General features: G+C 43.7%; 1 protein-coding gene and 1 non-coding gene across 2 annotated transcripts in view; one reads left to right on the top strand and one right to left on the bottom strand.

Annotated features, from left to right (window-relative positions):
* Window positions 1-24,061, bottom strand: part of LOC123522589 (apolipoprotein R-like) — an 87,119-nt gene that overhangs the window by 10,981 nt on the left and 52,077 nt on the right. The window lies entirely within an intron of this gene.
* On the top strand, window positions 10,329-10,461 carry LOC115872469. Its single transcript, XR_004047869.1, has one exon. It is a non-coding gene; the product is annotated as a small nucleolar RNA SNORA42/SNORA80 family (small nucleolar RNA).

Below are 24,061 nucleotides of genomic sequence, written 5' to 3'. Positions count from 1 at the left end.
GTGATGCACATTTTCTTTGCATAAAACTCTCTCTTATACATGAGTCGCCGTGGATTTGTTTCTCCAAAGTACCCAGACTAATACAGCAACTGAAAACCTTACACAATACAACCTTGATACAGTGCTGGAAGGTAAGCCCCTCATGTTGGAAGGTATTCAGAATACGACTGGGGAAGAGCTGCCTCCTCAAAGTAGAGCCGCCCTTAATGACGTAGATGGAGCACAGCTTTCCGGACCTTCATTGCTGATGTGGCGTGACTCAACATGAGAAGAAACAACTGAAAATACTTTCTAATCATCAGAACATGGAATGTATGAAGCATGAAGCTAGAAAAACTGGAAGTGGTAAAACATGAAACGGAACACATAAAGATCAATACCTGAGGCATCGATGAGCTGAAATGAACTGGTATTGGCCATTTTGAATTGGGTGAATAGCAAGTTCCAGAGGAATAATTTGCATTCCTCATCAAAAAGAACATTTCAAGAGCTATCTGAAGTACGGTGCTATCAGTGATACAATGGTATCTATACACTTCCAAAGTAATTATGCCTGTTGTTCATATTTGCACAATAGCCACTAAAGCTATAGAAGGAACTTAAGAATTCTACCAACTTCTTCAGTTGCGAATTGATCAAACATGCAATTCAAGAACCATTGATAATTACTGGTGATTGAATCCAAAAAGTTGGAAACAGAAAGGAGGGAGCAATACTTGGAAAATATGACCTTGGTGATAGAAATGACGCTGGAGATGGCACAATAGTATTTTACAGAACCAAAGTTGAGTCATTGCAAATATTTCTTTTCAACAACATAAGTGGTGTCTCTACGTGCGGACCTCATCAGATGAGACCTACAGGAACCCAGTGAACTAGATGTGTGAAAAGAGCCTCTGGGGAAGGTCCAAACACGAGCCCAAGCAGGGCCAAGGCGGACCACTAATTGCTCAGCTGCAAATTCAAATTGAACTTACAGAAGATTAAAACAAATCTGGGAAAGCCAAAAATATGATCTCGAGTCCATTCTGCCTGAATGTAGAATCTCAAGAATATATTTGAAGCATTGAACACAAATGTCTGAAGACCAGAACTGTGGGAGGACATGAAGAACATCATACACTGAAGGGAAGCAAAAGTTCTTTAAAAAGACAAAAGAAAAAAAGAGAGCCCAAAATGAAGGTCAGAAGAGACTCTGAAAGTGCTTTTGAATGTAGAGAAGCTAAAACAACTGGAAGCTATGATGCATAGAAGAGCTGAACACAAAATTACAAAGGGCAGCCTGCGAAGACAAGGTGAAGTGTGATCATGAAACATGCAAGGACGAGGAGTGAGAGGCGCAGAGGGGGAGAGCCCGTGCTTGCCATTTCTTCAGCTGAAAGGACTGAAGGGGGACAAATCCAGAGTTTCAATATTGAATGATTCTGTAGGCAAAATATTAAAGGATGCAGGCAGCACCAAAAGAAGATGAAAAGAATACTTGGCCACCATACCAAAAAAGAGCTAGTTCATATGCAACCATCTCAGGATGTTGGTAGATTGCAAGGGTCCAGGAGGGCCCATCACTGTAGCCAAAAGCAGAGATGTGGTTGATTTGAGAAATTCTAAGTTTCTTCCTGCAGGGGCTTGCAGAAGGAAACCAGCCAGGTTTCTCCTCTGAGCTATTGCAGATTTCAGTCCTGACCTCACAAGTTAATATCCAAAAACAGGGCTTGGTTTGTTTTTAACCGTGATTATAGGAGGAGATTGGCAGTTTTTTACAATGTCACGATATGCAATTGACATTCGTCAGAAAGCAGGCGCTCCAATGATCAGCTTTGCTTGATGAAAAAGAAGACTTTCTTCAGGGGCTGTCAGATCACCATCCCCTGAAGCGTCGTGAATCCTTGTTTTTCAAATATGGGTGATAGTTCATGTCTGGCTACTTCGCTTACTGACCGTGTTAGCCTCTTTCAACTGGAACACCCCAGCTGATTAAGCTGAAAAGGATTGTTTATGGGACTGTTACATTTTGGAGTTTTAACAAACTAAATCTTACATGATGTTGTATTTCTAATATTGATTACCCCCATATCAAGGAGGCCGTGTATGATCCAGAAATCCAAGCTGCACTAGAGGCATTGCTGAAAATCAGGACTTCAGGATGGGGGACCAGTTGGCATATTTCCACCAACTGATTCAGTGCTGAAGGTGCTCGCTCAACTGTGCCAAGACATTGGTGACAATTACTTGGCCAACTAACTGGAAAAGATCCGTATTTGCGCTTTTCCCCCAAAAAAGGGACTCCTAAATTATTGGGTATTGTTATCAAACAATATCATTAATATCATACGCAGAAAAAAAAACTTTGCTGAAGACAATTAGAAAATAGTTGTTGTACACACAGGGAGCTAACGGAAATTCCAGTCAGATTCAGACTCCACTGGAAAGCACTCATAAAGGACAATAAATAGACCTTGAACTATTTATAGGGGTCTTTGTTGCTGTTGTTGTAGCTATTGTTTTATTTTCTATTGCTGCTTCGGTGTACTCGGTCTTGTGGTGGTGCATAGTGCTGTCGCTGCATGTCTACCTGGAAGGGCTAGGTGGGACAAACAAGCCGGAAGAGAGAACAAGATGACAGTTCCAGGGGAACATGAGAGAGGGGGAGGTAGGGGAAAGGAAGTGGGCATTAACAAGCCTAGGGACAAGGGAACAACAAGTGATCCAAAATCAGTGGCAAGGAGGGTGTAGGAGGCCTGGCAGGGCTGGATCAAGGACAATGTAACTGAGAGGAATTCCTGAAACCCAAATGAAGGCTGAACATGATAGTGGGACAAGAGGAAAGTAAAAGGAAATAGAGGAAAGGAGTAAGATGCAAAGGGCATTTATAGAGATCTAAATGCAGGCATATATAGATGTAAATATATTTATATATAACAAGGGGGAAATAGATCTGTGTACATATATTTATAGGTTTAGTGTTAAGGAAACAGACGGACAGTGGGCTCCTACTCAAGTACTCCCTCCACACAAGAATACTCTGTTCTAACAATTCGGCAGTCTGAGATGTTCACCTGCCTATCACCATCACTGAAGACAAAGCAGTGCATAAGCAAATGTGGTGAAGAAAGCTGATGGTGCCCAGCTATCAAAATATATAGAGTCTGGGGTCCTATAGGCTTGAACATAAACAAGCGGCCATCTAACTGAGAAACAACAAAGCCCACATGGAAGAAGCACACCAGCCTGTGAGATCACGAGGCTTCGAAGGGATCAGGTATCAGGCATCAAAGACTAAAACACATAGCATTGTGAATGAGGGGAGTGCAGAGTGGGGACCCAGGGCCCATCTGTGGGCAATTGGACATCCCTTTGCAGAAGGGTCGCAGGGAGGAGATGAGCCAGTCAGGATGCAGTGTAGCAATGATGAAACATACAATTTTCCTCTAGTTCTTGAATGCTTCCCCTCCGCCCCACCCCCAATATCATGATTCCAATTCTACCTTACAAATCCAGCTGGACCAGAGGATGTACACTGGTACAGATAGAAACTGGAAACACAGGGAATCCAGGACAGATGAAACCCTTAGGACCAGTGGTGAGAGTGGCGATACCGGGAGGGTGGAGGGAAGGTGAGGGAGAAAGGAGGAACTGATTACAAGGATCTACATATAACCTCCTCCCTGGGGGATGGACAACGGAGAAGTGGGTGAAGGGAGACATCGGATGGTAAGATATGACAAAATAATAATAATTTATAAATTATCAAGGGTTCATGAGAGGGGGGGAGCAGGCAGGGAGGGGGGAAATGAGGAGCTGATACCAAGGGCTCAAGTAGAAAGCAAATGTTTTGAGAATGATGAGGGAAACAAATGTACAAAAGTGCTTGACACAATGGATGTATGTGTGGATTGTGATAAGAGTTGTACAAGCCCCCAATAAAATGATTTTGTTATTTAAAAAAAAGAAATTCCAGTCAGATTCAAAAGAGGCAATGTAAGTAGGGATATCATGGCTGAGGCCAGAGGGATCTTGGCTGATGGCAGAGAATAGTAGAAAGATATTAGTGTTTTATTGACTATGCAAAGGCATTTGACTCTATGGGTCATGGGAAACTATGGATAGTCTTTTGAAGAATGGGCATTCTATGACACTTAATTGTGTTCGTATATGTTGACCTAAAGGCAGACATTCAAAGAGATACTGACTGAATTGAAGTCAGGAAAGGTGCGTGTCAGGATTGTATTCTTTTACCATATTTATTCAACCTGTATGCTGATCAATAGGCTGATCAATAGTTCCTGAAGCTGGACTATAGAAAAAGAAAGTCAAATCGGAATTGAAAGGAAGACTCACTAACAGCCTGTCATATGTAGACGACACGGCTTTGCTTGATGAGAAAGAGGACTTGAAGCACTTACCGATGAAAATTTAAAACTACAGTCTTCAAATGGATTACAGCTCAATGTGAAAAAAAGCAAAACCCCCCACAACTTGACCCATATGAAACATCCTAATAAATGAAGAAAAGATTGAAGTTATCAAGGATTTCATTTTACTTAGATTCACAATCAATGCCATGGAAGCAGCAATCCAGAAATCAAGGATGGATTGCCTAGGGCAAATCTGATGCAAATGCTTCTGTGAAGTGCTCAAGAGGGAAGATGTCACTCCAGAGACCCAGGTGTGCCTGACCCAAGCCAGGGCATTTTCAATCGCCTCATCGACATATGAAAGCTGAGCAAGGAAGGGGCCTGAAGAGAAAATTGTGCTTTTGAAGCAGAGTGTTGGTGAAGAATGTGGACGATATCACAGATGGCCAAGAAGTCTCTCTCGAAGGAAGTCCAGCCAGAATGCTCCTTAGAAGTTAGGATGGGGAGATCTCATTCTATCTACTTGGGATGCGTTATCAGGAGCGGCCGGTCCCTACGAACGGACATCGTGCGTGGCTCAGTGGAACAGCAGGGACAAAGAGGAAGGCCCTCTGCAAGCCGGTTGGCACTGTGGCTGCAACAAGGACTCCAACATAGAAACGATGAGGGTGGCCCAAGACTGGACAGCGTTTCATTGTGATGCATAGAGTCGCTACGTACAGAAATCAAGGCCCTGGTATCTACCTGGTGCCCGCTAGTCCCTACCACCCTCCTTTCATCCATTCCTGTCTTCTGAGCTTGGTCGCAGGCCACATGCTGCCCTTTGGGTCTCATATGATTGATTTAAAAAAAAAAATGTGTACCATCTGGTGTTATTGTTTACCTCATTCTGGTGTTATTGTTCAACTGGTTTTTGTTTGCCTGAAAGTTGAACCAGTTCCAGACCTGCAGAGTAACTTAGGACCATAGTCTATGAGGTTCACTTGCCTGTGAAGTAAGTAAGCCTGGTCTTTCTCGTGGTTTTGAGTTCTGTTCCACATTGTTCTCCACTCTATCCATGAATCTCCACGGTCAGCGGGGGTCACTGTCTTTTCATGTCTAGCTTGTGGAGGCTGAGGTTTGGGAGGTCCGTGAGTCCTTTGGATGGATCATTTCAATGTCCCTTTGATTTTCTTTTAGAAGCCTTGCTGGGGCAGAAAAACTCTGCTTTGAGCAGCTAACCCAAAGGTTAGCAGTTCAAATCCAGCAGCCCCTTTGGGGAGAAAGATGAGGCTTTCTGTTCTCATCAAGATTTACCACCTTGGAAACCTTGGGGAGCAATTCTAATCTGCCCTATAAGGTTGCTTTGAATCAGAATGAAGTCAGTGGCAGTGGGCTTGATAGGCTTTAGTGTTCTTTACTCCAGGCAGGAAGCGATCAATATTTGCACTTCAGATGGCTTCCCAGAAGCATCGATGACCCCAGTCACTACTCACCAAAGTAGGAGATAGAACATTGTCTTTGTGGACTGTTATGCTAATTGATTTTGGTGTCCTCAGTAGCCATGAAGTACCCCCATTTCATCTTAAATGATTATATTCACCAAGAGTTTATTAGTCAAGGTATCAGAGCACTGCAGGAGATATAGTAATTCCTCCCCACTAGGTAATGGATTAGCACTATCTAGAAGAGTGGCTAATACCATGGGACAATTTTTACTTGGAAAGATGGCACCTGGCTGCACACCTGGCTTCTCCATGTGTGAGAAAAGCAAGCTGGAATACCTGACCTGCAAAGAAAATTGCTCCTTTCTGAGTCCTAATTTCATGAGATAGCTGTAAAATTTTGTTTCTAAATTGAAGGAAGAAAAGATAGGAGCCAGGAAATGTGTGCACGTCTGCGTGGTGTATGTGTGTTGTGTGTACAGTGTGATGGGAGGCAACCCAGCCCAGGGACTGAGAGCTGGGTCTTAGAAATCCGACTTCGGGCTCACACTCTGAGTTGGTCTCTCTCTTGCACCCTCTGTCCCTGGAATTCAACGGCTGTGCCACAGAGTCCTCGTTGAGAAAGCAAGTGTGATCATGTGAGGTATCTTGCAGAGTTTTGTGATGAATTGGTGAGATCGATATGTGAAGCATTAGGCACATTGCTTAGTCCACAATAAATACTCAATAAATATTAGCAATAATTAATGACAATGATGGACATATACCAAGACCACTTTTCATGTAATCTCTAAAACGGGCATGTCATTGAGTGTAAAACTATTTTATAATCTGCTGTGTAAACCTACTTCACCATAAAAAATTTTTTTTTAATTTACCTGATTCACCATAAAAAGTTTTTCTTAAAAGAAAGAAAGAACTCTGACACGTCAAAGGGAGACATGGGGCATGTCCTAACCTAGGCGTGGAAAAATATATTAATATAAATATAAACATTTCAAGATGCTAAGTGTTAAAATCATTTAGTTTTGTTTCTTATTCCTTCTCCATCCCCAAAATTAGTCATCTGGCAATGATAGGTCCTTCTACAAAGTCTCAGATTTGGTTAAAAATTGGCCTCTATCCCTACCTCCACTGTAGTCACATCTGTAATTTGTTTGCCTTGATTTATGATCTTGCAATTTAGAACTAGAGTTACATGAAGTTATTAGGATTGCAAAGAGTGAGAGAGAAGAAAGAGGACATTTGCAGGTAAGGAGCGTCTATAATATGCTACTCTCGGCTAGGTCATACCCTTGCTTAGTCATTACTTCAGTGCCATGAGTAAATACTACATCTACTGTCACGTGGTACCAAAGAAGCTCAAAAGGAAAAATGATTGGACCCAAAGACACAGGTGGCAAAGCCAAAATTTAAACGCTGATTCTGGTTCTTTTGTGTGCGTGTAAATTTTCATTTTTAATAAATCATTTTACTGGGGGCTTGTACAACTCTTTTTTTATTGTTCTTTTTTAAATCATTTTATTAGGGGCTCATACAACTCTTATCACAATCCATACATACATCAATGGTGTAAAGCACATTTGTACATTCATTGCCCGCATCATTCTCAAAACATTTGCTCTCCACCTAAGCCCCTGGCTTCAGTTCCTCATTTTTCCCCTCCCTCCCCGCTCCCCCCTTCCTCATGAACACTTGGTAATTTATAAATTATTATTTTGTCATATCTTGCCCTGTCCGACGTTACCCTTCACCCACTTTTCTGTTGTCTGTCCCCCAGGGACGAGGTCACATGTAGATCCCTGTAATCGGTTCCCCCTTTCCATCCAACCCTCTTTCCACCCTCCCAGTATCACCATTCACACCGCTGATCCTGAAGGGATCAACCACCCTGGATTCCCTGTGTTTCCAGTTCCAATCTGTACCATTCTGGTAGTTCTTAAATCGTCCCCATCTTCTACACGCATTGCCTTATATTTGTTGGTGCATAATTAAGCTAAATGCTTCCTTGATAATTCCCAGACGTATTCATTAATGGTAAATGTTTTTCTACCACTTTTCTTTCAGTTGTCAAATAAAAGCCTAAATGATGAGCATTTCCCTGGGGTAAATTGTACATTCTAAAGTCAAATGATCAACTCTAAAGAAAGTAATTTATTTCAAGCACTAATTGCAGTCACTGCTGAAAACTTTTCCTTTCCTCCAAGTCTTCTGCGATACTACTTGCCTCTCCTTTCTAGACACCAAATCATCTGCACTTGTCATCTTGCTGGGACTCAGTCTCCTCTGGCATGGATAGGTTAATCAGAGCACAAGCCTAAGTCTCAGCAATATTTGAATTTATTGAGCTGAGTCTAATGTCTAGCTTATCTTTGCCTCTTTCCTGGCATAGTGCAACACCAACAGAGCAGACACTGATGATTTTAAACACATCTCTCCTTCACAGAGAACACAACATGCAGATTGTGTGCAGGCTCTGCTGGCTCTTGCTGGCCTGGGTCCAGCCCTCTCTTTGCATGCTCACAACACCCTGTCTCGTTTAGATAGAATATCCCCCATCCAAGTGTCACCCTCACTCTTTGTCCGTTCTTCCCACCTCTTCATCCCCGCTCAGTGTGCCCGGCGTCTGGAAGAAGCCTTCCCAGGCTCCACGAGGCTTCCCATGTGCACAGTGAAGTCCAGGCTTCTTAGCCTGTCTCCTAAGTTATTCTCAGACTGTTCTTGTCTTGCGCTCACTAGTTTTGTTTATGGATCCGCACGGCCTGCTAGCCCCTGGCCAAATTTCCTCCCTCGCTGGCCTCTGATAATGCTGTGCTGTGCCACGCCTGCATCCTGGCTCATTCCCAAGGAATGCCCTCTCCACCTGCCTGATCCAAGTCGAGTTCTCCCTTGGCTGTCAGCCTGAAGGGTTCTTAGACTCTCCCAAGAGCCTTCTTTAGGGAAAGTAGGATACTTACTTAATGCTTCTAGCATGGCTCTGTGCTATTTCTTAACTCTTATTACCAATAGCCACGGAGTTCGTAATTCTGCAACACAGCCTGACTGACTGCTCCCCCTGCAGGCAGGTAGGCTTTAGCGCCGCACCCCTTCCCGTCCAGTTCATTTGGACGCAGAGCAAGTGTGTCCCACAGTCGAACTTCCCCATAGCTCTTCCCAGGCTGTGGCTTTTACAAAAGCAGACGCTCACAGCGTCCAGTGCATTCGAACCACTAGCCTTTCAGTTAGCGGCCAGGTGCCAGCAGGGCTCCTTGTAGCTCTCTCGTCTCTCTTACATCAGCCACCTGTTCAGCCACTCCTAACCCACTATCATTCTTTTTGGTGCTTTCATGTTTTGTTTTGTTTTCCTAAAAATTTTGTTTTTTGTTTCCCTGAAAATTCCTTTATAGTCATTTTGGTGGCATTGGGAAAGGGTAGAAATAAGCTCGAGTATTTATGTCACCCTTTTAAACCAAAAGTCACCATGTAAAATTTTAAGGAATTTACTACTTACATTCCTTAAGGACAGAGACTCCTGTTTCAGTCAGTATTTGTGAGCAGGCTTGACGTTCCTTCCCATTGGGCCAGACACTTGGAAATAACGGAAGATACGTCCATGAAAAGTAGGGAACAGACGCATCGGTTGAATATTCTTTCACCTTGTCTCCTCAAAACGCAAATACAATAAACGATGGCCTAGTTCTTTTCTTTTCAATGCTTGGAGACTGGGATCTTACAGAGAACTTCTGCCTAGCACACAGGGAAGAGTACCAGCGCTTGTCCTCTGGAACAACAATGAGCTTGTGAGCTCAAAGAGTGTACCTTCAGATCCTCCTCCCATGTGTTCAGAAGGTCACTTAACAAAATGCGGATTCAAAGGGAAAGATCTGAGGGCGCTGGCAATGCTGTGAAGTACTGTCAAGTCGGTTCTGAATCCTAAGGACGCTGATTTACAGCCAAAAGTGTCCCTGCCTGGCCCTGTGCCACGCTCACGGTCATTACGATGCCCGAATTCCATGTTGCAGTCACTCATCACCTCTCGTTGACAGTCTTGATCTCCTTGGCTGGCCTTCTGTTTCACCTTCTCCAGGGAAGGGTCTGTTCTATTTGATCCTCACACCTAAGGCATTCTGGCTGTACAAGGTACGGGGTCTGATGGAGCCAGACATGGTCTAGGTGATAGACCGAACCGCTGTTCATGCATTTATTGTGCGGCCCATTGGGACCAGGAATTCAGATTCTTTGACACCAGTTGCGTCTGGTGGATAGAGCAGGGGCATGGTGACCACAGGGAGTCTTCCTTCTAGAAAAAAGCAAACCCTGCGGGGTGACCAAGGGCTGCAGCCACTCCACCCGTGTACCCAGTGTGCCTGAACTAATGCCTGTGCTTCTGGCTGATGTGCTGCTCCACAAATAAGGGAGTGCAGCCTTCAGTTTACGACGAGGACTCTCAGAATTAGACCGCTGGGATGACATCAGTACGCACTTGCCAGACAACTCAGCCGCTTTGAGAGATGCCGGCAGTCTTAGTCTAAGAGCTGAAATGATGTGGCCTACAGAAGAAGAATTGGGGCCATGTATTTGGATGTATGGCATGCCATCCCCGTGGGTCTCATAGCGCCCCATGGCAGAGAAAAGTATCACCCTGAACCATTGCCTGGCCTTGTTGCCCGCAGGCTGCAGGCTCTGAAGCAGGTAGCCCTGTGGGGAAAAAACAAAACAAAACAAAAACGGTAAGCAGTTCTTGTGCGGATGATGCAATTTGAAGCCAATTTAGATTTTTTTTTTCATTCCAAACCAGCAACTTACTGTTATTTCCAGAACACATCATTTCCTCAAATTTCTACCAATTACGGATAACATCTTTAGATGGCTTACAGAGAGGAAAAACCAGAAGTTGGTAGTGAGCTCGTGTTTCCAACGGAAGTCTTACAATGTGACGGGTCAGTGATGTCAACTGCATTGTCCAGACAGGCAGGTGTCAGGTGTGGAGGTCGCACACGGGGTCTTCAGGTGGATCCAGGACAAGGCTCTCCAGGTGCACTGGATCGCACCGCACCCGTGTCTCCCACTCTAAGACTTTCTTCTAGCAATCACCATGCACCTTATAGGCATCATTAATTTTTTTGCCTTATTGGAGATTAATCTTATCTTAAAAAACAAATAGAAATCTCTTGTCTTCAACCACCTACCCTTTTCTCCTTCCCTTAGAAGTCATTAAAGGATTTGTATATGTATGTAAACATTGGGTCTAATTCTTTGCTCCTGTTCATTCCTGAACCCATTCTAGCCAAGCTCTTACCCCATTACTCCATTCTAATTGCTTGGATGATAGTCACTAATGCTCTTTTCATTAATGGTAATTTCTTGGCTTTCATCGCTTGCCCTGACAACAGCAAATGTCTCGGTTTTTAAATTTTTATATCACAGACTCTGGCTTTCCTGGCTCCTCTTCAATTCCCTCAACTCTAAAGAGAAGATTCTCATCTCAGTCCTTGAAATGTCCATCTCCATGTCCATGTTGCATTTTTTATGACACCCAGTCTCGTGGCATTAGATGCTATGGTTCCCCAATTATAGGTACAATCTGATCACTCACCAGAATTCCAATTGTATTCACTCAATTGCCTAATTGATAACTCCAGTAGGAAATATTTTAGGTATTATCACCAAACACGTGTAAAGAGATGCCTTTCCCATATATTCTACCTAACTCCTCTTATTTCAGGGTCTAGGTTAACTATTTTCAGCTTCATGAAGTTTCTCCCAACCTTCCTGCCACAATTTTATCACAGCCCTTACCAAGAATCTGTGACTATCTGATCGTGACACTAACCCACACGGTGTCTCAAGGATAAAGATTAGGGACTAATCATTTTCCTATCTCTAACAAGTGATAGATGCAGTATATGACATCAAGGATGCACGCACTAAATGTACTGAAAGAAGAGATAAACTACTGGAATTTCTAAAAGCAGAGATTTGTTCAACTCTTTTTCTTTTCATCAGAACTTTTGGTTTCAGAGTTTGCATATACACTAGTTATAATCACACGAGTTAATAATAATAAAATAATACAACATTGATTCACTTAGCTATGAGTGAGTAAATATCTCCCAATGTTTCCTAGGAACGGTGAGTCATAAGAACCTGGGTGTGGCTCTTATTACATTATTACATGTGCATTAGTTTGTCATAATGTTAAACATACTTCGTGGCTGTGGAAGGAAGCATGCCACTCTGCCAAGCACATAACAGAATGGTGGAGAGCCTAAAATCAGGGTAAACTCTAAAGACAGAGGGCCAGGCTTAAAGTATAAGCAAGAGCATACACCACACACCACAACTAATTTATAAAGAATCCTAATGGAGCTCTGGTGGCGTAGTGGTTACGCTTTGGACTACAGTCTGCATGGTCAGCAATTTGAAACCACTAATAGCTCCACGGGAGAAAGACTGGGCTTTCTACTCCCATCAATAGTTACAGCCTTGGAAACCCAGAGGGGTCACTCTGAGTCAGCATGGCCTCGATGCAGTGAGTTTTTGGAGTGGTGAAGTGGGTTAAGTATTGGACTGATTGCAGAATGGCGGGAAGCTTAACCCTACTAGACCCTCCTTGGGAGAAAGGTGCAGCAGGCTCCTGCTATCAAGATGCTCAGCCTTGGATACCCTGTGAGCAGTTCTGCTCTGTCTTGAAGGGTCACTGTGAGTTAGAATCAACTCGAAATCAGTGGGTTTAGGCTTTGGGGATTCTTTTACAACTAACGCATGAGTCTATTTACAATTTTCTTTTTTTTTTAAAGCGTTTTATTAGGGGCGCATAGGATTCTTATCACAATCCATACATACATCAATTGTGTAAAGCACATTTGTACATTCATTACCCTCGTCATTCTCAAAACATTTGCTCTCCACTTAAGCCCCCGGCATCGGGTCCTCATTTTTTTCCCCCTCCCTCCCCGCTCCCCCCTCCCTCATGAGCCCTTAATAATTTATAAATTGTTTATTTTGTCATACCCTGCCCTGTCCGACGTCTCCCTTCTAAAAGAAAAGAGTTAGAAATACAAACCTAGCACGACAACTAGTGTGGCTTCTATTACTGAATGAAAAGTCTATTTGTTCCAAAACGTTAATTTCTGGTCATTTCTCTTCTGCCCTATTACACCGACGGGGACTGTTTCCGTTAGCGATGCTGTTCCCGGTCTCTAGTTGCTGTCAGCTGCTGTCCTTTCACCACCACTGCCTTTGAGTCATTGCGGACTTTGGCGTCCTCACCATCTTTCTGTCGATGGCCACCCATATTCCAGTGACCTTATTTCTCTGCCACATTGGTTTCCGGTGATGACCTCTACTTCAGCCACCATTCCCCGAGACACATCCTGAAACTTAGGCGGACCTACTCCCGCTTCGAAAATAATCGTTCTCCCTTCAGGCTCTGGGATGCCGCTCTCACTCTACCGTTCTCTGTTCTTCCTGAGACCTACCCGCAGGCCACAGACGCCCCTTCCTCTCTGGATTGAGATGCTCTGACCCACCACTGCCCATCTTCTTCCCAATAGCCTTAACCTTCTCGCTTCGGTTCTTCCATTCCGTCCCCTTCACTAGTGTTTCCGAAGGAAGTTTTGCTTCTCATTCCCCGCACGGCCGCTTCTCTGTGTGGCCTGCTTCTGGGAAAGGTGGGGACCTCTCCGGCTCCACCAGGAGAGAGCAGCTTCCTCTGCTGCTGCTGCAGACGGGCAGCACATGCAGACGGCCTCCCCTAAATCATGCAGGCTCCAGGAAAGAGGTGGGGTGCGGCGGGGGGAGCCAGCCGCATTTTTTGTTTAAAATTCATCCATGCGGTTATTCCGCACAATACTATCGTGCCACGTTAGCCTAACATACCAGTTTTTCTTCAAGAGTTGGTAGTAAATAGATTTCATGGTGTAAAGGGAAATTTAAAAATACAACCACGGCAACCACAAACCTTCAACAACACCTAATTACCGCCATCATCCCAGAGAAAACAGGGAAAAGGCCAAATTGTCCACCAGATGAGCCCTCCAGGTCAGATTTGAGAGGGCTCCTGCTCTGTAGGGCAGCTCTGCTGCTTTACCCGCCCCAGTGTGAGCGTCCGCATCAAGTTAAGGAAACGTCACCCTCCATCGCGTGGTTTGGTCTGGCCGCAGGAGCCAGTGCCTAGCCACCAGGAACCCCCTGTGTGGAAATGCATTGTTGGCAGGTGCTGGGGAGGCAGTCCTGCCTCAGAGCAGCCCTATGCACATCCGAATGGGTCCTGGGGCACCCTCACAATTGTTCCTGAGCTTGAGTCCATTGTGGCAGCCATTGTGTCGATCCATCTTGTCAAAGCCCTTCCTCTCCGAAGCATGATGTCCTTCTCCAGGAACGCCTGAGGAGCTCCTGTTAACCTGCCCAAACTATGTGAGCTGGTGTCTTACCATCTTGGCCTCGAAGGAGCATTCTGGCTGTACTTCTTTCAAGACAGGTTTGTCTGCTCTTCGGCAGTCCATGGTCCTTTCAGTATCCTTCCCCAGTAGGACTGACTAGAAGGAGCATTATTAACTCCAGGACAGAAGAGGCTATGTCTGTTTGAATCACTCTTTTAATCCAAGACTGAGCTCAGCGCATCAGAGACAGTAGAAGTTCAGAAGATGCAGGCTGACACTCTCTTGACTTTGGTTCTGCTAAGCTGTGCATGGGCATGTGTCTTATTTTCTTCTGACAAATGCAGACAAAGTCTTGACTCCATCTTACTCTTCTTAATCTTTCATCTTATCTTTTTGAGTTCAAGTGGTCTTCTACACAGTCCACTTATTCTTGGTTTTGAAGTTCTTGGTTCACCTAGGGCTAGCAGAATATGTGTGTGCTATGTCATGTTTCTGACATTTACCAATGGACCTCAACTCTCCTGACATTTGAAAGAGTGCTGTTTGCTTGACATTAACCCGTGAATCTGTTTATTGCAAATGAATACATATTTCAAGCAAAGGAACCAAATTAAGATTGCCGTTGTTGTCAGATGCCAACAAGTTGGTGCTGAGTCATAGAGAACCTATGTACAACAGAAGGGAAAGCCGCTTGGTCCTGTGCCATCCTCACAATTGCTTTCATGTTTAAGCCCATTATTGCCGCCACTGTGCCAATCCATCTTGTCCAGGGCAGTCCTCTTTTTCACTGCCCCTCCCATTTAGCATCCCGTATAGTCTATGTAGCCCCTCCCTCCCACTATTGTATACAGACACATCTTAATGAATGAATCTTAGAAATTTGTGAGGCACTAATTCTTATTTATATGTGACTGATAGAGAGGCCGAGACACATCAGCTGGTAGGGAAGGGAGCGAAGGAGTCAATAAGTGCTTTACAAATGACAACAGCACTCAGAGCTCTTGACTCCCTACTGCCCACTCTAATTGCAAACCCAGAAATTCCCCCTGTGGCCTGCTAGGACCTGTGCAAAATAAACAAACAACTTCTCAGCACAGGGGAACCTGCTGGGCCCAGCCCAGTAAGGGATCTAACAAGCTGCTTCTTTGAACAGAGGTTTTGCTTCAGGATACTGGGCTCCTTAATCTCTCTCTCTCTCTTTAAATTGCTTTATTCTCTCAAAACGTAGTTAGTTTCAGTTTAAAGGAACGGCCAGTGCTCTGTGACTTAGGTCACTTTGGGCCTCCACTCTATCTGTGGTGCTGTGTGTCACTGCTATATGTTGGGATAATTTATCACATAATTGGTATAAAGAAATGTTAAAATTCTAAACATAAAGGTGCAAACTTAACTTATCATTTGAGCATGTTCTTGTAAATGGAGTCGTGGGGGCATAATGGGTTTTCAACTGGGCTGCTAATCATCAAGTTGGCAGTTCAAACCCCCAAGGTGCCCCTCAGGAGAAATATGAGACTTTCTGTATCCATAAAGATTTACTGCTTCAGAAACCCTATGTAGTAGGGTCTCTGAATTTGAAGCCACTCGGTTGCAGTGAGTTAGAGTGGTTGGGGTTGAAACTTTGTTATGGATTCATGTGAGGGCACCAAGACTGTCATAACTCAAATCAGGAAGCTTCTGGGGCCAACTTGGTAGATCTTAGACCAGGCTTTGCAGTACAGTCCCTGGCTTAGTGTAAGCGTGAAAAAGTGGCTTCCAACTCAATACCTGTGTGAATGCCAAACCATTACCTAGATACCTGAATAAACAGTAGTCTTACTTATTGGTATCCTTTGATCTAAAAAATACAAAAAGATAAAGATTTACATAAAGCTTTAAAGCCCTGGAAACCCAAAGAGGGCATTTCTGCTCCATCCTATAAGGTTACCATCAATTGGAATCAACTCAGTGGCAGTGAGTGTAGGTTTTGAGTTCAGTTTATTCATCCCATTGGTACCTGTTTTCATTTTCTAAGGCTGCTACAGCGAAGTACCACCCTGTAGGTGGCTGAAAACAGCAGAGTTTCGGAGAACTAGAAGTCTGAGGTCAAGGTGTTGGCAATCAGGGCTCCTCCTGTAGGCTTTGGGGAAGAGTAGACCCCAGGCCTCTGCTAGCTCCTGGGGGCGCGAGGCCATCCCTGTGCTCCTTGGCTTGTAGTGCATCACTTCCATCTCTGTCTCCGTCTTCACAGGTGCTCTTCCCTGTGTGTCTGGTGTCCTGTACGAAGTTCCCTCTGTTCTCAGAACACCGTCACATTGGATTTAGGGCCCATCCTAAACAAGCATGACCTCATTTTAGCTTGTTTACATTTTTTTTAAACCCTATTTTCGAATGAGATCACATTCATATGTGTGGGAGGACCTGAAAATTTTGGAGGAAACTCTTCAACCCAGCCAATGAGTTCATTCTGTAGTGTATTGCTTTAGTTCAAGAGGTTCAGAGTTTATAAACTCCACCAAGCACATGGCTAATCACATTCATGTGTAACTACGTTTAAGTTTCATAATAAGTCTCCATACTGCCCCTAAGGACTTAACCACTTTACAGATAGGAAAAATGATGGTTTGGTCAAAATGCGAAGTTTTTAAGTGAAAGAATCTAAATTTTAAACTCATCTTCCAGATTTATAGTCTTTCCGTTGTACAAGCTGCTGTGATTTGTCTTAGTGTTCTCAACAGCTATATGAATCATACCCGAGTAGCATCCTTCTTCATCCATTTCTGTTCTATGTCCTGGATAGGAGTAAGAAGAGCAAAGTTCTTATAACCCAATAAATTCTATTAAATAAGTATAATAAATCCATTTATTTATTTTTAAAGATGGCTAAGCATGGTTGCCTCCCATCTGTTAAATTTAATGCAGATGCAATCAAACATATTAAGAAGTTAAGTATATTTCCTCCTTATCGAAAAAATAGGCATTTACAATATATATCACTATTGAAAACTCCATTTAAGAAAAGCAGCCAGAAGCAAATAATGAGATGCTATAGTTATTGCAGATTCAGTGCCCGTGAAAACCTTGCCAGGAATCTTTTGGCCTCTGTGGAAGTTCTTGTAACCAAGCAAACATGACATTGCTATGGCATTGTCTCTTGGAACAGAGTACATCCTGAGGTCTTTGGGGAGTGAGGCCACTTTGGACTTCAGATCATGTTGGAGTCTAAAGAAGCCAAGCAGAAACTGCACCAGAGGCACCGTGCTTTCTCCTGGACACACCCTGACCCGCCCACAATATAAATGCCTGGTTTCTACCAGCAGCATCGAAGTGTATATTTTGTCACTTGAGAGAAAACTGGAATTCTAAGTTTAAATATTTATCTTGGAAAGCAAAGTGGACTTATTTTAACAGAGTAAACAACTGAAGAGTAAAACAAGGCAGGCCAAGAGATGGAAAGCTGTGCTTCTTTGGGCTGGGGAGAAGGGTGTGTGTGTGAAGGAGTCTGGGAGAGAACAGAATAAACACCTCTAAGCACTGAGGAATTGGGTGCTATTACAACATGCTTCGGTGTTTGAAAATGGAAATCATTTCAGGCTTGAGCACACTCGCATACACATGTCCAAAGCCACTGTGTTGAGATTTTAAGCCTATGTGAAAATGATGTCAGTAAGGAAAGGAAAGAGGATGTTTTGCACAACTAGAATGTTCGTTTTTTTTAAATTCAAGATTCTTCTATTCCCAAGCACCACTCATCTAGGCACAAAGGCCTGGACTGGAATCAACTCATCTGAATTCTAGGATCAAGGTCGGTCCTGAAGTACAATGCTGTCAGCGTTATATCCATATGCTGCTAGGAAGACCAGTTAATATGACTATTCAAATTTACACATGAACCAGATGCCAGATTCCGCAGTCTGAAATAAATCAAGCATGCCACATGATCCATCGGTAACTCCTACTTACTGGAAAGTTGGAAGGAAGGATTGGCAACTGAAAGTATGGCCGTGGTGATAGAAACTACTCAGCTTTCATGACAGAATTTGGTTGCACGATCACTTATTCCTTTCAAATATCATATTCAACCACCTAAATGGTGATATAAATGTGGGCCTTGTCAGATGGAATACACAGACGTCAAGTTGCACATCCGTGGAAAGATATCATCAGTCAGAACGAGCCCAAAGGCAGACTGTGAAACAGACCTCTCGTTGTTCATATGCAAGTTTAAGGTGGTACTGAAAAAATGAAACAAGTCCACAAGAGCCAAGGGGTGATCTTGAGTATCCCAGAGCTGAATTTAACGAGCATCTCAAATTCAGTTTGATGCATTCCACACTCAAGACCGAAGACCAGGTGGGTTGCGGCATCATACATAATACATAGAGAGCACAGGATCATTACACAACAACGAAAAGGGCAAACTGTGTGAAGACTTTGCTCTTGAACATTGAGTAGCTAAAGCAAGTGGGAGAAATGAGGTAGAAGAGCTGAGTAGACGATCTCGAAAGGCAGTCGGAGAAGACAGAGTAATGAAATGCGCCAAGGCCTGCAGTTAGAAAACCAAAAGAGAAGAACAGGCTGGACGAGCCTCAATTTAAAAGACCTGAAAAATAGAATTGAAGCCTTAAATTGCTATATCAAAGGATTCTATGGGCAAACGTGATTGATGCAAGAAGTATCCAAAGGAGGCTGAAGAATTAGTCACTGAATTAAAAAGAAGGGGTCAATGCTCAAGCATTTCAGGAGGTAGTAAATGAACACAAACTTATGGTATTGACAAAAGAAGTCCTAGCGGCACTGAAGACAATACTGGAAACAAGGCTCCAGGAATTAACTGAATATCAATGGAAACATTTCTAAAACTAGCTGTAACCCTGGAAGCACTCAATCATTGATGCCAAGAAATTTGGGAGGTAGCTGCCTGGCACAAATATGGAAGAGATCCATCTCTGTGCCCGTTACAAAGAAAGCTGACCCAATAGAATGCAGAAATTGTAGAAAATATCATTAGTATCCCGCACAAGTAAAATTTTGCTAAAGATTATTCAAAAATGCATGCCGCAGAACATTGAAGTAGAATTGCCAGACATTCAAGCCAGATTCAGAAAAGGATGTGAAACAAGGACTATCATTGCTGATGTCAGATGGATCTAGCCTGAAAGCAGACGGTACCAAAAAGATGTTTGCTCGCAATTTATTGCCTACCAAAGGCATTTGGCTAAGTGGACCATAGCAAATCATAGAAATTCCAGAGTACTTAATTGTGTCCACAGCAGCAGGCAGTTGTTGGATTAAAAGGGGATATGACATGATTCCTGGTTAGGAAATACATGTGTCAGGGTTGTATGTTTTCATTAGACATATTCAGTCTTCTGCTGAGCAAGTACTCTGAGAAGACTACAGAAGGAAGAGCACCGGGATTGGAGGATGGTTCATTAACATTTGCCATATGCAAATGACTCAATGTTACTTGCTGAAAGAAGAGGATTTGAGGAACTTACTGATGAAGGTCAATGATGAGCCTTTAGCATGGGTTATACTTCAACATACATGGAATTCTCACAACTAGGCCAATATATCACATTGCAGTAAATGGAGAAAAAACCTTGTCAAACATTTCATTCGATTTGAATCCACAATCAATGCCCATCGAAATAGCAGTCAAGAAGTCAAAGGACATCTTGTATGGAGACATCTGCTGCAGAAAGACCCCCTTAAAATGTTAAAAAGCAAAAGTGTCCCTTTGAGGACTACCTTGTGTCTAGTCCAATCCATGGTATTTCTAATCACCTAATTTTTATGCAAAAGTGGAACAATGAATAGAGAAGATTGAAGAATTGATGCATTTGAAATATGATGCTAGAGAAGAATATTTATATTCTTCCAGGAGTTTAGGAGAACAAACAAATCTGTTTTGAGAAGACAGCCAAACATGCTCCTTAGAAGGGAAGATGGCAAGACTTCCACTCCGGTCCTTTGGACATGCTATCAGGAGGGACTAACCCCTGAAGAACGCTGTGGTGGTGAACCTTGTGTGTCAAGTTGACAGTGATCCTCAGTGGTTTGTTATGACGCAGTTATCCTCCGTGATAAGATCTATTACAATGTAATCACTTCCATGATTACATCTGCTGCGAGCAGTCCACCAAATGAAAGGGAGTTTCCTCAGGGGGGTGGCCTGTTTCTACTATATAGTGATGCTCTGGCAAAGGCTGCTTGCTTTTCACTGCATTTGACCTCTAGTTCTTTGGACTTACGCCAGTAGTCAGCTATATTTCCTGCTGAATCTGAGCATTGCCAGCAGCCTGGCATGTTGAACTTGGATTCATTCTGCACCCAGCAGCCTGACATTTGACCTGCTGATTTTGGGTTCATCAGCTCCAGTAGCTACTTGAACCAGGAGAAGTCTGCAGTTTAGAACTTCCCAGCTGCTAAACTTCATGAATCATTTCCTGGAGTTAATTATCTTTGTACCTCCAAACCCATGGCTATTGAGTTGATTCCAACTCATAGCAACCCCTTAGAGCAGCGGTTCTCAACCTGGGGGGTTGCAACCCCTTTGGGGGCCAAATGGCCCTTTCACAGGGGTCGCCCGATTCATAACAGCAGCAAAATGACTGTGATGAAATAGCAACAAAAATATTTTATGGTTTGGGGTCACCACCACATGAGGAACTGTATGAAAGGGTCAGGGCACTAGGAAGTTGAGAACCACTGCTCTATATGGTTTCTGAGGCTGTAAAGTATTATGAGAGGAAACAGCTTCAACCTTGTCTTGAGGGGTGGGTTTGAACTGCCAACATTGCAGTTAGCAGTTCAACAATTACTTGACAGCACCATGAAGGTTCTAGAAATATCTCTGCATGTTTGCTCTTCACAAGCAAGGATTGAGAGACTTAGGCTCATGTCTGTTGGCCATGTGATCAGGAGAGACTAGTCCCTGGAAAAGGACATCGTATCTGATCAAGTAAAAGGGCGTGAAAGCCCCTCAGGAAGATAGATGGCCACAGTGGCTACAACAATGGTTCCAACATAACGATTGTGACGAAGGTACAGGAGCGGGCAGTGTTTCATTTGCTGTATGCAATAGGGTCACTATGGTCATACTGACTTGACAGCATTTGACACCAGCATGTGTGTGTAAATAGCACAGATGCTGTGTCACTGGAGAACTCAGCCTAAGACAGAGAGCATGCTTGGTAAAGTAAAGAGGAAGACCTTCAAGGAGATGGGTTGGCTCAGTGACTGCAACAGTGGGCTCAGACGTGCAATGATTGTTGCCTGGACAACGATCCATTCTATTGCACATGGGGTGGCTATGGGTCAGAACTAGCAACACAACAAAAAAATACCCAATCTCACACTAACTGTAGGCTTATTTTAGGAAAGCCGATTAGTCATAGAATTATAGACTCCAAAGACACTTTGACCTTGACCTAATTGGGTCACTTGATTTTTTAGTGACTGAGATGGAACAGGGACCCCTCTCTGTGCTTCAGTTTTCTTGTTCATCAAGTGCACGGATTACATCCCTGCTTCCGTCACACAATTAGAGTGAGGCTCCATGAAATGGGAGATTTGACAGTGGTTCACCCCTTTCTTCCCAGAGCCCCATGCTGTTTATTGTTATTCTTGTCACCTCCCCTGTTTTTCCCTTCTCTTTTACATTTCCTTGGCTTGTTTGTTCTACTGCATTCATATACTTTTTGGTCTCGCCTTGACTTTGAAGACAAGACCTATACTAAGAAGTAAATAATAACCCTGAAACATTTTTGAGCATATTTTTAACAACAGAAATTCAACAATTGGTTATTATGTTCTACTTCCAGGTACTTGCCTACTACATCCAACCATCCTTTGCGCAGGCCAATAAAAGTTAAGCATCTGTCCCTAAATGAGGAAAGAGTAGTAGAGTAGAGGCCCTATTCATATTGTTTCCACCACACCAGTATCCTTAATTAAGTCAAAATGAATGTGAAATATGATACATACTGTAATAACCTTTGCCTTTGTGACCTTGCAGGTGACAGGAAAAATCAGAGCAAGCAAAGGAAGACCTCTCTTTTAGATTGCGGCGACCAACTGTGAGAGAACTAGAACTCGCTCATGGGTCTCATCCCTCGCCACAGACATGTCATTCCTGCATCCTCGCCTCTTCCCCTCGGCCCGAGCTGCTGACCTACAGTGTGTGCTCCAGCTCCTGTCCCTGCGCTCCCACGAGGCATGCACTGGGGACATTTCACCTCCTTCACATTTCCTCACGGCCCATATCTCTTCCTGTTAGACCTTTCAAGGCCACTTCCGTCTGGTGGGCCTTGCACTGCGCTCAGGCAGGGCATCGGCCCTCGTGGCTGGATTCTGTAATGAGTGGAAAGCTACCAGTCATGCCCTTGGGGAGCATTTGAACCCTGCTCTCTGTAGCATTTATGCTTTCACGAGGCACTGGCCACCAAGGATACCTGGCATTAAACACAGGTGCTGTGGCACAGGGCAACTCCTCCAGGAAAAGACTGTTTGTGCTTTCTCCGAGATTTCAGCTCTCAGTCGCTCCTTTTGAGCAGCCACTCTCGAGGGCAGCCTTTGTTGTCAAATTCCTCTGAAGAAAAGCTCTCAGGATGCATTTTCTGAGTAGGTGAAATACGAACTCCCTACCTGTTGAATTCATTAAATAAGGATTGGTTGCGTACTAAACTTGGCATTGGTTAGAACTTGAACTCTATTACAGGTGGATCATGGACGCAATGGAGTACCTCTTGACTTTTTAAACTCCCCTTTCTCCCACTTGTTATTGCCTTTTTCTTCTGCCATATGCCTTACGCAAATACCGACAATCTTTTTAAAAATTGGTTGGCAGATTCAACAGGTCATATATTGCTGCCTAATGAACTGGCCTATACATGTAAAAGTGCCTTCACTTAACAGCATTTAAAATTCTATACCATTGGCTAAACTAATGATGCTACCAGTAGAATTACCTGATGCACCATGGGGATGATTTATAGTGTTCTCCAGTAAAATATTAATCTCTCAAAATTTAGCCAGGGACATATGTAAACCATAGATATATGAATGGATTTTGGGTTCACACTTGATTGTAGCCTTAATCTTAGAACAGCTATTTCTTAGGGCATGGCCCTACTCGATCATTACCCTCATGAAGAGATCACTGAAGATATGTGTGCAATGAATGGCCCATCTGACCTCCTCTGGCTTCCCCATTGCCCTGCGGCCAGAGTCAGGCATTCTTCCACACTCTATCCTTCATTACCTATTCTGACACCAACCGGTCCTCCCACGCTACTCTATGTCCATGGCAGGTTCAATCATTGGTTGCAACGGCCAATCACAGACCATACGCACAATTAAGGGGGTGTATTAGAGAAGTCAGTAGGTTACCACAAATCAAAAACCAGCAATAGTAAGGATACAATTCTTGGACTTGTCAGCCAGAAGCAAAGTCTCTCTCTCTCTGGTTCTCAGCCTCTCAGCCATGAGCAAGTCCTCCCTGATTTGCAGTCTCAGCTATGTTCCTTAGCCTTTGCCTCGATGGGCCAGGAAAGCAACCCGATTTTCACTCTGTCCCACAGTTCCATAGTCTCTTGTCTTGCCAGATGAGAACAGTACCGCATAGTCTCGGTGAGTGGCCCCTGCCACTTCACGCAGAGATCCTGGATGTGTTCTGGCAAGTTCCTTAGAGTTTCTTTCTCTGCTGCTGCTGCTTCAAAGATGGCTCATCCATATAGCTTGAGGGTGGTTATGAAAACAGACCAATCTCCTCTATTAGGGCTATACTTATTCTATTTGCATAGCCCCACCCAATCATTTGATGGGCATTTCAGAGATTTGGGTAGAAGAACCACATTAAGACATTTCACTCCACCACAATTGGTGCCACAGCAAGGTGTGGTGAAGGAATCCAATGATGCCAGGCTATCAGAAAGAA

The sequence above is a fragment of the Echinops telfairi genome, unplaced genomic scaffold (assembly GCF_000313985.2).
Source record: "Echinops telfairi isolate 266 unplaced genomic scaffold, ASM31398v2 ScPeMD7_7424;HRSCAF=8462, whole genome shotgun sequence".
Classification (NCBI taxonomy): domain Eukaryota; kingdom Metazoa; phylum Chordata; class Mammalia; order Afrosoricida; family Tenrecidae; genus Echinops; species Echinops telfairi.
The sequence above is the reverse complement of the archived record's forward strand: the minus strand, read 5'-3'. Positions and strand labels throughout refer to the sequence as shown.